This window comes from Molossus molossus, unplaced genomic scaffold (assembly GCF_014108415.1).
Source record: "Molossus molossus isolate mMolMol1 unplaced genomic scaffold, mMolMol1.p scaffold_m16_p_5, whole genome shotgun sequence".
NCBI lineage: Eukaryota > Metazoa > Chordata > Mammalia > Chiroptera > Molossidae > Molossus > Molossus molossus.
In genome coordinates, this window is record NW_023425388.1 from 98,808,634 (window position 1) to 98,824,649 (window position 16,016).

At 34.5% G+C, this 16,016-nt stretch overlaps 1 pseudogene; it reads right to left on the reverse strand.

The window, feature by feature from the left end:
- Positions 1-7,790: 7,790 nt before the first annotated feature.
- On the reverse strand, positions 7,791-8,472 carry LOC118617024 (annotated as a pseudogene).
- Between the last annotated feature and the right edge of the window lie 7,544 nt (positions 8,473-16,016).

Consider the following 16,016-nt stretch of genomic DNA (forward strand, 5'->3'; position numbering starts at 1 on the left):
ATACTGCATTACTTTTAATATTTTAATTGATAATTCTGTATATTAAAACTTCCCAGAAAATTAAATTTGTTAAATATTCAGTTTTATTAAATAAAAACTTTAAGTTTAGATATTTTTCTTAAGCTCAATGCAGATTTTATAAGAAATTTATATTTTGTTGGTTGCTTAGTAACCCTGCAGTATGAAAAGCTAGGGAGTGTTTTATAACTTACTTTGTATATAATATTTTGAGGATTTTAATAATCCATTGTTGTCTATTAGGTACAATCTGTTGCATTCTCTTATTGCTTTGTGCCCTCTGAGCAGTCATTCTATTATATTTTCTTTGAATATCCCTGAGATTGATTATTCCTGACAACACATCTTTTCAGAATGCTGTCTGTGACTAAAGTATTTCAGCATTTTTTCTTCATATGAGAAAGAAAAAAATGAACAAATATGTTTTCTATATGTTACTTTGGTTGCTAGCCATGGATACTTATAACTTATTTCCAAATGTGTGAAAATATTAATGTTTTCTAATAACTAAAATTCAACCAAAATTAAAAATATAATTCAATTATTTTTATTATCTATTTATATACATATATACATTTAACCATATACTCTTGGCTCAGTGTGCATGTGTGTATGTTTGTGAGTATGTGTTATACATTGAATATGCATGTAATTATTACAGATTTCTTTAGGGTAGCTAAAAATAAGTGTAGTCATTTATTTACAAGATGAAACAACATCTAATATAAAAGACTAAGCATATAAAAAAAAATACAGAAAGATAGGAAATAAATAAAAACAAATACAGAGATTAAAGATTAATCAGGAAAGGGTAGGAAATGCTACAATGATGTTCAATTACAAGTTTCAGTGTCTTGACATAGCAAAAATTAATTTTTCTACCATAGTATGTACAAAGCATAGCAGGAATGTCCCCAAAATTGTGTTTAGGTGAAGCTCATACTGTAGATACAAAAAATAATGATCTGATGATTTGTCATTTACATAAGTAGTCAATATATTTTTGTAACCTCAGCAATAATCTGAAGAAAATAATATATAACGTGGCTGAGAAAACAATCTTCATTCTTGATGAAACCTGCTTTGTGTTATTCTGTTAGAGAAGAAAAGTGTGACATATTCTGTAATATTAAACAATTTCAATACCTCAGTGAGTAAACACAAAGGTCTCATTCATTTTTTATTTAATTTGAGGGAGTGCTAGAGTTATAAATATTATAGCCACTCAAGGACCAATATTGATGATAACTTCATCTCATTGTATGTTTCCATGAATGCTGAAGTACAAAAGGGAAGAAAGAAAATTACATACTGGTTCTTAAAACTTTTATCCAGATAGGACCATGATATCTGCTCTCAATTCTTTGGCTAAAATGAGTCCCATGGTCAGTGCTTTACAGTGTCTGAAGAAAGAGTAAATCAAGGCTATTGGTGAAATTGGATGACTATTACAAAGAATGCATCAAGAAAATGAAATAACTTTAAAGGATATATGTTTTATGATAACTTTGTTTAAACTGTTATTCACATTATTACATACAACTATATGTGTGTACATACACACAGACAAAAATGAACAATTTGGTGTTAATAGAATTAAAATGTATTATTACATTTATATATGTTCAAGTTCATTTTTAGTTACTTTCAGTATTAAGTAAGAATATCTTGATTGGTATACCTATATTATATGTCACAACTATTTTTACTTGATAATATTCCATAAATTTTGCCCTATGAGAAAAGCTATTGTTGTTAGTGAAATACACACAACAATCCTGACAATGATTGAGAAAAATCAATTTCATCAGAACTATGTATTTTGGAGAACACACAAAGTTGTTTTAAAGAAAACTGCCATTGATGTATTTTTTTATCATGACAAGTAAAATGTACAATTCCATATACCTTTTTTCATCTCATTCATTTTCATTCACTCTGTATCACTAAGGAAAAACAAAACTTCTTCATCTATATTTCATTGATCTATTTTACTTTAAGAAAGTTTAGATGATAAATTTTACTTAGAGTTTTATACTATGTTTATTACAGATGATGTTATAACCTTTGATGTTTGAGGTTATTCTGTAAAATATATAAAAAGTGTAAATAAATAAAGGAGACATAACAATTTATCCAGTATCCCAATATTTAAAATATAAAAGACTAAATATATATCCTTAAATTTACACCAGTACCATCAATGAGCTCATTACCAATACCTTGCAATACTGAAATTGTATACATAATTATGTGATGCTATTTTATTCCCAGTATGTGTATATAATGAATCACACAAAGTTAATACAAAGGAAGAAGTATTTCATTATCTTCATAAATGTCATTTAAACTGCTGGTAGAGTAGGACTTTTACAAACCTGTGATAGACATCTACAAGTGGCAACAAGAAGCAATGCTGTGAAACATTATATCTGGAAGTGTTGTATTTCATGATTAAATTCACAGAGGTTTTAATAGCATATTAATTAATAAACATACCATATAGTTAACACAGACACTATAATGGGCATTGAAGAATTGAAAATATTTGATTAATCAAATTAATGTTTGATTATAGTTCACAACCCAGTGAAAAAACAATAAAAATATTTCATTGGAGAGTATAACTTCTAATTTCAATTAGTGAATAGGCTGGCTTTCAATATAATATATTTTTTGAGAAAAATTTAAATAAAAATGTTCAACTAAATATGAAAATTAGAATTTTAATTGTAAATAGCATAAATCTTAATGTTTTTATTCACTAAAATAAAGTATAGCATCTATACTATACTATCTATGATAAAATATAGCAGAATTTGAAATCATTATTCTAAAGAAGCAATGACTAAATGTTGATGTTGCAAGAGGACTTTAATTTGCAAATATTGTAATATGAATGCTGCTGACTTTTTCTTTTTTTTACCAAATTACACAATTGAATACCAAGGTCTTCAATTAAAATGAGAAGCTGTTTCATTTTATTTTAGTTTTTTGCCATGCCACAATATAGTATTGATTATATGTCTGGTAATTTTATCAATTGCCGAGAGTTTAGTGCTGAATTCCTCAACTACAATATGGTATTCTCTCTATTTTCAGTGTGTCAGTTTTTGTTTTTTGTTTTATGTATTTTGATGCTCTGGTTTTTGATACATACATATTTAGAATTGCTGTTTCTTCTTGGTAGATTGATCCTTTTATTATGTAATGTCCAGCTTTGTTTCTAGTAATTTATCAGAAATATTCTTCATCTGATATTAACATAGCTCTTCTCAACTTTTTTTTAGTTAACTTGTGCATAATATATATTTTTAAATTTTCTATATCCTAGTAATCAATATTGTTAGGTTTGAAGTACATTTCTTGTAGACAAAATAGAGCTGATTGTGTTTCTTGTACACTTTGCTAATCTCTTTCATTTGGTTCATTGAGATATGTATATTTAAAGTAATTATTATGTTAGAGTTTAAGACTACCTTTTTTTATTAGTTTGGTGTCCTGTTTCTCATTTATCCATTTTTGAGATATTTTTTGTACTTTCTATAGATGACTTAAACATTTTTATATTCCCATTCTATTTTATTCACAATGTCTTTTGAAGACATTTACAATGTCTTCAATTGCTTCGCATGTTTTCCTTAGGGCTTTATATAGGGGTTATCATATATATATACATATCTTATCACAGCCCATTGATATTGATGTTTAAGCACTTTAAAAAGTGTTGAACCCTGCCCTGGCTGGTTGGCTAAGCGGTTAGAGTGTTGGCCTGTGGACCAGAGAGTCTGGGGTTCGGTTCCCGCTAAGGGCATGTACCTTGGTTGCAATTTGTCTCCAACCCTGGTTGGGGTCATGTGGGTGGCAACCATTCTAATGTGACTCTCTCATGTCGATGTCTTTCTCTCTCTCTCTTCCTACCTCTCTCCTTCCCACACAATCTGAAGAAAAATATAAAAACAAAAACAAAAATCAAAAGAAGTGTTGAACCCTTACTTCCATTTAGGTCTCTTGTATTCATAATATTTTAACTATATTTTTTAAGTATTCCATCTATACACATAAGTAATGCCTCTGATGGTGTTTAACATTTGCTTTGACTACAAAATATAATTTTAAAGTAACTCATGAGGTAAAGACACTCTATTAAGTTAACTATTTTTACCTATTCTATTGTTCTACTTTCCCTTCTGAAATACCCAGACTTATTCTGCAATTATTTTCTTTTTATTATACATGGTAGTTTTAGGCTTTTAAACAAAGTTTGATCTGCTAGAGGAATAGTCTTTTTTTTCTTTGTCTGAGAATACCTTTTTTTTTCTTCTTTATTCCTGAAGGATAATTTTGAGTTTGACAGTTCTTTTCTTTTACCATTTGAAAATGTTATAAGAGTAGATCTTAAAATTCTCATCATAAGAAATAATAAAGGTAACTATGGTATGGATGATAATGACACAAACAAAAAATATTATTAAAAGAGAAAACAAAAAGCCTGGCTGGTGTGGATTGTAGATGTGATCCCCAGTAGGGGGCGTGTGGAAGGTGGCTGATTGATGTTTCTCTCTCACATCAATATTTCTATCTCTCTCTCCCTTCCTCTCTCTCTGAAAAATCAATAAAAACATATAAAAATAATAAAAGAAAAAAAAAATCTGTGCCACTTTCTTCTGGATTCTATGGAGTCACATAGAAATCTGTTGTTATTTTAACTGATGCTTTTTTATAAATAATACATTTCTTTTGGCTGCTTTTAAGATTGTTTTGTCTTTAATTTTACAAAATTTAATTATGATTTTTCTTGTATGGATTTATTTGGATTTTTTCTAAGTAGGATTTATTCAGCTTCTCAAATTGATTGGTGCAGCAGTGTCATAAGTCAGTTTAACATTTCTATCAGATAATTCTGACATCTGAAAACTGATTCGTATCAGTACTGGCATCAGCTGAGCTTTTTTCCCCTTTAACCTAAATTCAGAGTTTTCTTGGTTTTACTCTGTTGAGAGAATTTGATCCTATTTACTTCTTCTATTTTGTTATTCAACCATTTTGTTCATATTTGACATGAAAGTACTTTCCTACCTTGGTGGGATTTAGTTTCTGCTTTGCCAGGATATTGTAGTCTACATTATTATTATTATTATTTATTTTAGTGATGTAGATGCTCCTTTTGAATCCTTTCCAATGATGTTTACAGAGCAGAAGGAACCTTTCTGGTCCAATTGTTTTGGCTGGCCAAATTCTATGGGACTTTAGGATAAACCTACTGAGCCTGGGTCTCTTACTGTGCTGAATGGAATGCCAGGAGATACATTACTGTTGGTGCTGCTATAGACAGACTGGGTTACCCTCCTGTGGAGCAGGGATCAGAATAGCCTGAGTTTTCACTGCTGCTGCTATGCTATTGCAGTATCTAGGAACACCTACTAGAACCTTAGTAAGAAATGAATTTGGGGGTTCCCCACTAAATCTCTGTTAGGCTTCCTATTTGTCAATCCATTTTCTAGAGAGACTTTAGATAAAAAATGTTTTATTTGTGCCTGTTGACATTACTAAATTGCAAGCCCTTCTGACATAAAGTCTGGAATTTTATGGTAAATAAGAAACTCAGGGAACTCACCATATTCTTGTTACTTAAGCCTTGAAGATTCTAGGTAGTCGATCCTTTATTCCAGCTTTCAGAGTCATTTTACCATTGTATTTAGAGAAAAACAAAACAAAACAAAACACAGAAATAAGTGAATTTATGCCATCTTGTCCTAGAACCAGAAGTGATTATTAATGTTATTTTAAATAACATCTTTTGTTTTATCTGCGTTTTGATAGTGTCTTTTTTAGACTCTGAGCAATACTATAACTGTATAGAAACCTATTTACCCCACTCACCTTTCTTTCTTTTCCAAACCATTCAATCTTACTCTTGGATTTAACAGTTTGAATTAATTATTTTTATTAGGAAGTAGCTAGGGGTAAAATATATCCCTTCTTTTCTTATGTTATGTTAGTTGTAATATTTCTTCAGTGCTGGACATAATCTATATACACTACTTCATTGTTCTTATCTTTTTTTTTCCTTTTTCTTTACTCTATAGTTAAATATATTTAATGTTCAAAATCAATCATTTTGCTATGGTATATTGTTGCTCAAAGTTTGACCTATGGAAGATGCCATTCTAGAAACTCTCCTTTCCATGTTTACTGTATGCAGTAAGTGAGTATAAGTATTTGTAAATTTTTATAGAAATATAACATCCAGATATCCCAGGGCTTTATTTTGCATATAACCTAAATATTGGTTCTTGAAGGGTTGGGAATGTACAAGTCTCTGATTCCTTCATATCATACCCAGTTAGTCGTCTTAATAGGATGTTATCTTGGTTCACAGGAAAGCAACTGTCAGGTACAAGTTTCTGGTCTGAGTGATACATTTAGTTTCAAAGGTAAATCTTGTTTCAAGACCACAAAAAACCAATTAGAGAAATATGAAGAAAGCATGATAATTCTAATCTGTTATGATATAGTTGACTTCTTAGTGATATTGGTTGATTTCATTTCTTTAAATCACCCATGTATAGACCTTCAGTAAATATTATATTTTAACTTCAATTCTACTCTTCTTCTCAGGGGTGAAACAAAACAAAACAAAACCAACAGTAAAAAAAAAAAAAAAAAAAAAAAAGATAATACTTTTGTAACCATCTTTTCCTAATTTATTAATATTTTAGGTTTTAATCAGAGCATTTGGCTATATGTCTCTTGTAGTTTTCACTGAAAAACTGAGACATTGGTGTGAAGTCTGATGTAGAGTTACTTTACCTAAAGTTACTAGGCCAGTTAGATTAGATTTTGTCAACTTCATATGCTAGAAATAAAATCCCACATCTAACAAACTGGCCAAGTTCCTTTAGTGGTAGAGTAGCTCCACAGAAAGTTTTTTTCCCTTGAACATATAGTCGAAGGAGAAGTAACCAGATGTTAATATTATAAGTCCCAGTTTCATTTTGTTGCATGCTCAGGTTCTTGTTAGCAATGAGACTCCAGACTTTCGCTATACACTAGATGGTTCAACTATCTTGTCTAATAAATATTCTTTACCTTGAAATAATCAAAGAAACAAGTAAGAAGCTAGATATATCCTAAATATATTTTTAAGCTAGATATATCCTAAATATATTTTTTAAATCTCCTATTGCATGGTAGGTTCTTTAAGGAAAGTAATTATCTTTGTATCTTCATTCCCGAGGATGAAGCCTTGGAAATTGTAGTAACATAGTAACTACTTCTGAGACCAAATTCACTAATTTTATCACCAAACTTTTTGACAAATTGCATTGTCCCAGTTGTTCATGCTTTCATACTTATTTTATTTTTCGTAAAATTTTATCAACTCCAAAAATCTCTTGGAAAGTAAGTTGAAAATGTTCAGTGTCCTAATTGACTAATTCATAGTAATATCCTACAAACCCCACCCTCCTCTTCTAATATGCAGTTATCTTATTTGGGGGGCGGTGATTGAATTCAACAAATATTTATTGAGTGTCTATTATGCACCAGATATTGTTCCAAGTATTTGAGACACAGCAGAGAAGGAAACAAAGGTCCCTGCCCTCATGGAGATCACAGCCTAGTGTTATGACCACTCTGCCTGCATCCTGTCTGTGACCCTGGGCAAATCTCTCCTCAGCAATCCATGCAGGAAGAAGCAGGCCTGGCCTAGACAAGTTAGATGCCAAACAGATATCACCTCCAAACCACTATGCAGAAAGTAGATCAAGCTAGAAGTTTACTTTCACTAATAAAATACAAGGGATTAGGGGAGAGGGAGTGCTGCGGGTGGTCTGGGTTGGTGACGCAAACTGCTGCTGCTTCTTGGTGGTTGCCCTGCTGGCAGGCTCCTTGGCCTTCTCTGCAGCTGCCAGCGCCGTCTGCTCTGCCTTCTCCTTGGCTTCCTTGGTGTCCCAACAAGCGTTTTGAAAGGGGTCTCACCTTGCAGCTTGGCTGAGATGTATTCAAAACCGTTCATCGTCTTGGTCACATTTCTTTTGAACCGGGCAAGACTAAATTTCTGCACAGCTCTGGAGATGGTGGATTTCGGTCCAGCCCTGTTATCCGAGTTCACACAGTAAACACATCGTTCCTCCACCACATCAGCCTGGCATGGTTGATGTTGCTGGTGAAGGTGAACATGCTCTGGTTCTGTGGGTCCACAATAGAATCCTCCAGGATGTACACTGAGTGAGCATCCTGGGCAGGAACTAGTCGCTGGCCCAGCAGGGCATCCTATTGGTCTTGGTTAGGAGTCTTCCGTCCGGGACAGCATCTGGTCAGGGGCCACCTCCCAGTGCACATTGTCTTCCATCAAGACATGTTTGCTATAGGGATTCAGGTACCAGAAGGAAGCGAACACTTGGTCGCAGGAGCTCTACAGCCGCTCTGGCCCAGGAAAAACTTCACCATTGTCTCGGTCGGGGCAGGATAAGCACCCATGCAACATCAGGGTGCGAGCTGCGGGTGGACGGCACTCCCACCTTGCCCACCCACTCTGCACGCAGGCTGCGCTGCGCCTCACCTACCTCCGCAGCAAGTGTCATTGGCAATTATCTTCTTGAACATGTGTCTCCCATTTAGTGTGAAAGTTCTGAAATAATTAGTATTTGCTTTTTCTATTTTCTTCCGACGCTAATTGATTCTATATTTTATCCATATTAATATGATAAAAATATATCCTATAAAATGATTTGTTCTTGCAGTTTAATTGAATTGGACACATCTATATTATTTAGTAGATGTTATACTTTAAAAGATAACTATTTATATCAGTTATCTTGGTATTTTGACAAAAGATCCTAAAAACAAATGGGCTCTTAACAAATCATTCATTTTTCTCACGTTTCTGTGGCTTGGGTTATTGGTATCTAAATTTGGACTGGCTGAAATTTGAACTTCTTCACTTATGTGAATAACATCATCTATTGGGTCAGCAGGTGGCTAGATAATGTAGGATGGCTTCAGTCACTTATCCACAAGGTGATAGGCAGTTGCTAGATGATAGAACAGCTGTAATTGAATTGCATGTATTTTATCATATTATACAGTAGTTGTGAGTTCTTTATAGAGCAGTTAAATAATATCAAGGACAGCAAAAGAGGGCAACCCTAAATATACAAATATTTTTTAATTCTCTTCAGGTTTGAGTTTTTTTGTGTTCCATTGATCAAAGAAGTTTGAAGACACATTGTAGAGAGTCAATGTGGAAGAGAACTATCAAAGAATAGGTACATAAAGAGGAGAACACATATCAATGCAACAATCTACAGTAATTTCCTTGCAGTTGACTTGTATCCCCCAACATAAAAAAGTATATACATATCAATTCCAAACACTCCCAGGTATCTCATACAATCATAACATCAGATACTTGGTCTGGATTCTTAGGCTTTGAAATGGGAGGCAATGATGGCTTCTCAGAGGCAGCATTTATTGATTTAGAATGTAAACAACATAAATTCAATAAAAAAATATATAAAAAGAATGCAAACAACATAAGTCGTGACAAAAGAACATGATTGTGACGCACTTAAAAAAAAATGGTTTTTTTGGATTCCAAAATGGCAGTAGAGTGAATGGAAGCTACACAGACCATCTCCCAGGAAAAAACTAGAATTGCAACGAAAATAAAGACAAATCGTCAGGAAAAAGTAACAGAAAAGCAGCTTGCGACGACCATATAACCAAGGTTACTGACTCAATCCTGGTAGGTTTGTGGAGGTGCAAGAAGGGGACTGGGAACCCACAGACAGCAGCAGCCTTAGCTGTGAGTAGCACCCTTGGGTTAAACTCCCAAGCAGCTCCACAGCATGGAGCCAGGACAGATGCTAAAATAGCCACAGCCACTCACCTTGGGCTCTGGCAAGGGAGGGCAGACTGGACTAGAACTGTGTGGAGACACTTGGAATTTGGAGGGTACTCAGAGCTTTAGCTGAATTGCAGCCACACAGGACGGTGGTGATTTTACACCTTTCCAGAGCTCTTGGGAGAGGTGGGGGCCACACCCTTGGAGATTCAACCCACCCTGGTGGCCATCGAAATGCAAATTGAGGCCCATTAAGAACCAGCATCTGCCCCACCCTAGGAAAATCCCCTTAGGCTGAACACCTGAGGAAGTTTTTCACTCAACTGAGAAGGCAAGGCTCTTGAAGTAACTGCCACTGAGCCTCCAGGCGAAAAGCTAGAGGATAACTGTACCATTCCTAAGCTAGCAACTCTACCCAGGAAAGTAAGACTTGACAGTGGTGCTTAACGTGGCTCATCCAAACCCAAGAGAGGGAGCCACAAACAGCAGAACAACAACACCCACAGGGAAAACTTGGCAGGCTCCAAAGCCCACTGTGACAGCCAAAATGGTGAAACACAGAAACAAAAGCCAAATGAAAGAACAAGAGACCTCTACCAAAGATGAGATAAATGAGGTGCAGTTAAGCAAGTTAACAAAAGTAGAATTCAGAGCCATGATCTTGAGGAAGCTCAACAGCATGTGTAAGGACATGAGCACCATGAGTAAAGACACAGAAATGTTGAAAATCAACCAGTTGGAAATTAACAACAACCAAGATAAAATGAAGAATGACTTATGAGAAATAAAGAACACATTGGGAGTTCTAAACAGCAGAATAGAGAAAGCGGGGGACCAGATCAGTGAATTAGAACACAGGGTAGAAAAAAATCAACCAATCAGAAAACCAAAAGGAAAAAACAATTAAAAAACAGGAAGACAGCTTAAGAGAACTGTGGGACAACTGGAAATGTAACAACATTTGCATCAGAGGAGTCCCTGAAGAAGAAGAAAGTGAGCAAGGGTTAGAGAATATAGTTGAAGAAGTAGTGACAGAAAACTTCCCTAATTTGGTGAAGGAAAAAAGCATTCAAATTCAAGAATCACAGAGAGCCCCAAGTTAGAAGAACCCAAACAGGCCCACACCAAGACACATAGTAATCAAAATGACAAAAAGAGAATCCTAAAGGCAGCTAGAGATAAACAAAAATTACCTACAAAGAACCCCCATAAGGCTCTCAGCTGACTTCTCAACAGAAACACTACTGGCAAGAAGGGAATGGCATAAGGTAATCAAGGTTATGAAAAAGGCTACTCAAGACTACTCAAAACAGAAGGTCATATAAAGAGCTTCCCAGACAAAAAAAAAAAAAAAAAAAAAGGCTAAGGGAATACATTAGCAACAAACTAGCACTCAAGATATGTTAAAAGGAATGGTATAATTAATAGAAAAAATAGGAAGAAATATAGAACCACACTAAACAAAAATGGCAATAAATAAGTACATATCAATAATCACCTTAAATGTAAATGGATTTAAAAAAAAGACACAGAGTAGTTGATTAGATAAGGAAAGCATGACTCATCTATATGTTGTTTACAAGACACCCACCTCACAACAAAAGACTCACATAGGTTGAAAGTGAAGGGATGGAAAAAAATTTCCCAAGCAAATGGAAAGGAAGAAAAAGCTGGGAAAGCAATACTCATATCGAATAAAGTAGATTTCAAAATGAAGGCTATAACTAGAGACAAAGAAGGCCACTATATAATATTGAAAGGATCTATCCAACAGGATGATATAACCTTGATAAACATATATGCACCCAATATAGGAGCACCAGAATATATTTAAAATCTTCTGGAAAACTTCAAAGGAGAAATCAATAACAATACAATCATAGCAGGGGACTTCAATACCACGCTGACATCACTGGATAGATACTCTAGACAAAAAATTAGCAAGGAAACAGAGACTCTAAATGAAGCACTAGACCAAATGGATTTAATAGATATATGCAGATAATTATACTCTAAAACTAGAAAATTTATATTCTTCTCAAGTGCACATGAAACATTCTCAAAGATAGACCACATATTAGGACACAAACTAAGTCTCTAGAAGTTCAAGAAGATTTAAATCATATCAAGCATCTTCTCAGATCACAGTGGCATGAAACTAGGAATCAATTGCAACAAGAACATGCAAAGACATTAGAACACATGGAGGCTAAATAGCATGTTATTAAACAACAAATGGGTCACCGAGGAAATCAAGGAACAAATTAAAAACTTCCTGTAAAACAATGAAAATGAACATGCAACAACACAAAACCTATGGGATACAGCGAAAGGAGTTCTGAGAGGGAAGTTCATAGCACTACAGGCCTACCTCAAGAAACAAACAAACAAAAAGTCTCTAATAACCTATCTAACCTCACAACTTAAAAAACTAGAAAGTAAACCCCAGAGCAAGTAGAAGGAAGGAAATAGTAAAGATCAGAGCAGAAATAAATGACATAGAGACCAAAAAACAATTCAAAGGAGCAATGAAACAAAGAGCTGGTATTTTGAAAAGATAAACAAGATTGATAGACCCTTAGCAAGACTCACCAATAAACAAAGAGAGAATCTACATACACAAAATCAGAAATTAAGGAAGAGAAGGAACAACAGATACCACAGAAATACAGAAGATCGTTAACAACCACTATGGACAATTATATGGCAACAAATTAGACAATCTAAGTGAAATAGACAAATTTCTAGAAACACATAGTCTCCCAAAACTGGACTAGGAAGAGATGGAAAACTTGAACAGACAAATAATAACAGAAGAAATTGAAGATGTAATTAAGACTCTCTCAGCAAACAAAAGCCCAGGCCGGGATGGCTTCACAGGGGACTTTTACCAAACATTCAAAAAAGAACTAACATCCATTCTCCTCAAATTATTTCAAAAAATTAAAGAAGAAGGAAGACTTCCAAACTCATTTTATGAGGCCAGCATAATTCTAACTCCAAAACCAGAGAAAGACACTACAAAGAAAGAAAACTATAGGCCAATATCCCTGATGAACATAGATGCCAAAATCCTGAAAAAAATACTGGAAAATCAGATCCAGAAATACATCAAAAAAATTATTCCCCATTACCAAGTCGGATTCATCCCAGGGATACAAGGCTGGTACAATAATTGCAAATCAATAAATGTGATACACCATATAAACAAAATGAAAAATGAAAACCACAGATCATATCAACAAATGCCAAAAATACATTTGACAAAATCCAGCATCCATTTCTGATAAAAACACTCATCAATGTGGGAATAGAGGGATCATATCTTGACATAATAAAGGCCATACATGAAAGACCTACAGCCAACATCATACCCAATGGGCAAAAACTAAAAGCATTTCCTTTAAGAACAGGAACAAGACAAGGATGCCCACATTCACCACTCTTATTTAACATAGTACTTAAAGTCTTAGCCACAGCAATCAGACAGGAAGAAAAAATGAAAGGCATCCAAGTTGGAAAGTAGGAAGTGAAACTGTCATTATTCGCAGATGACATGATACTATATGTAGAAAACCCCAAAGAATCCATCAAAAATTTACTAGACTTAATAAATGAATTTGGCAAAGTAGCAATATACAAAATTAATGTCAAGAAATCAATGGCATTCTTATAAACTAATGATGAAATCATAGAAAGAGACACTAAGAAAACAGTCCCATTTACCATTGCGACAAAAAAATTAAGATACCTAGGAATAAATTTAACCAAAGAAATAAAGGACCTATTTGTAGAAAACTACAGGACATTGAAAAAAGAAATAGAGGAAGATATAAAAAAGTGGAAGCACATACCTTGTTCATGCATTGGAAGAATTAACATCATTGAAATGTCCATATTACCTAAAGCAATCTATAGATTCAATGCAATCCTCATCAAAATATCAATGACATACTTCACAGAACTAGACCAAATACTTCAAAAGTTTATATGGAAACAAAAAAGATTTCAAATAGCCACAAGCAATATTGAAAAAGAAGAACAGCCTTCGCCAGTTTTCCTCAGAATTTAGAGCTTTGGACTGCGGTTTGGAGAGACCCGGGTATGGTTCCTGCTAAGGGCACGTACCACAGTTGCAGTTTGTCCCAGGCCCTGGTTGGGTCATGTGGGTGGCAACCACTCAATGTGTCTCTTTCACATCGATGTTTCTCATTCTCTCCCTCCCACTCTATCTGAACAAAATATCAAAAAATATCCTTGGGTGAGGATAAACAAAAAAAAAGAAAAAGAGGAACAAAGTAGGAGGGATCACATTACCATATACTATAAAGCCACTGTAATCAAAACAGCCTGGTACTGGCACAAGAACAGGCATAGAGACAAGTGGAACAGAACAGAAATCCCAGAAATGGACCCAAGGCAATATGCTCAATTAATATTTAACAAAGATGGCAAGAGCATACAGTGGAGTAAAGACAGCCTCTTTAATAAATGGTGTGGGGAAAATTGGACAGCTACATGCAAAAGAATGAAACTAGACAATTGACTTACATCATACACAAGAATAAACTCAAAATAGATGAAAGACTTAAATGTGACTCATGAATCCATAAAAATTCTAGAAGAAACTGTAGGCAAAAAAATTTCAGATATCATACGCAGCAGAATTTTCACTTATACATCACCTAAGGAGATAGAAACAAAGGAGAAAATGAACACTTGGGACTATATCAAAATAAAAAGCTTCTGCACAGCAAAAGATACAATCATCAAAATGAAAAGGCAACCCACTGTAGGAGAGAGCATAGTGCCAATAATATATCAGATAAGGGGTTAATTTCCAATATATACAGAGTGCTCATACAACTCAACTAAAGGAAGACAAAGAACCCAATTATAAAATGGACAGAGGAACTAAATAGACACCTGCCCAAACAGGACATACAAATGGCTAAGAGACATATAAAGAAATGCTCAACATCACTAATTCTCAGAGAGATGTAAATTAAAACAACTATGAGGTATCATCTCACACCTGTCAGAATGGCTGCCATCAACAAATCATCAAACAACAAGTGTTGGCGAGGGTGTGGAGAAAAGGGGACTTTAGTACACTGCTGGTTGGAATGCAGATTGGTGCAGCCACTATGGAAAACAATATGGTATAATATGGTATTACCTCAAAAAGTTAGAAATTGAACTTCCATTTGACCCAGTGATCCCACTTCTAGCAATATACCCTAAGAAGCCTGAAACACCAATCAGAAAGAATATATGTACCCCCATGTTTGTAGCAGCACTATTTACAAGAGCTAAGGTCTGGAAACAGCCCAAATGTCTATCAGTAGATGAATGGATAGAAAAGATATGGTACATATACACAGTGGTGTACCATGCAGCTATAAGGAAGAAAGATCTCTTATCCTTTGAGACGATATGGAGGGACCTGGAAAGTATCATCCTAAGTAAAAGAAGCCAAACAGAGAAAGACTAGTATCATATGATCTCACTTATTTGTGGAACATAATGAACATAACAGTCTGAGGAATAGGGTAGTCTCAGAGATTTGGAAGTTGAGTACAGACTGACAATCCCCAGAAGAGGGGTGTTGGGGGAGGGATAAACTACAGAAGTTATATGCATGTGTGCATGAACAATGGACATAGACAACAAAGCTGTGGACAGGGAGGGGAAGGTGGGGGAAGGGGAATCAGTGGGGGAAAAAGGAGAAACACCTATAACAAAAATTAATAAATTAATTTAAAAAACTAGTAAGGAATCAAAAATGAAGAAAAATATGATCTGGATATTTAAATAAAGATATATGCTTTTCTTTGCAAAAAAAAAATGTTGTTTTTTTTATTATTGATTTTATAGCAAGTGGAAGTGAGAGGGAGAGACAAATAGAAACATCGATGAGAGAGAACACTGACTGGCTGCCTCTGCATGTCCCCCAGTAGGGATTGGGCCCACAACCTGGGCATGTGTCCTAACCAGAAATTAAACCTGCGACCTCTTGGTGGATGGGTCAATACTCAACCACTGAGTCACACTGGCTGGACCAAAGTAGCTTTTTATCCATTGTTATTTATGGATCTTGTCCCAATGATCCAAAACTTTTTTTTTTTCATGAAAAATAATGTGTGTG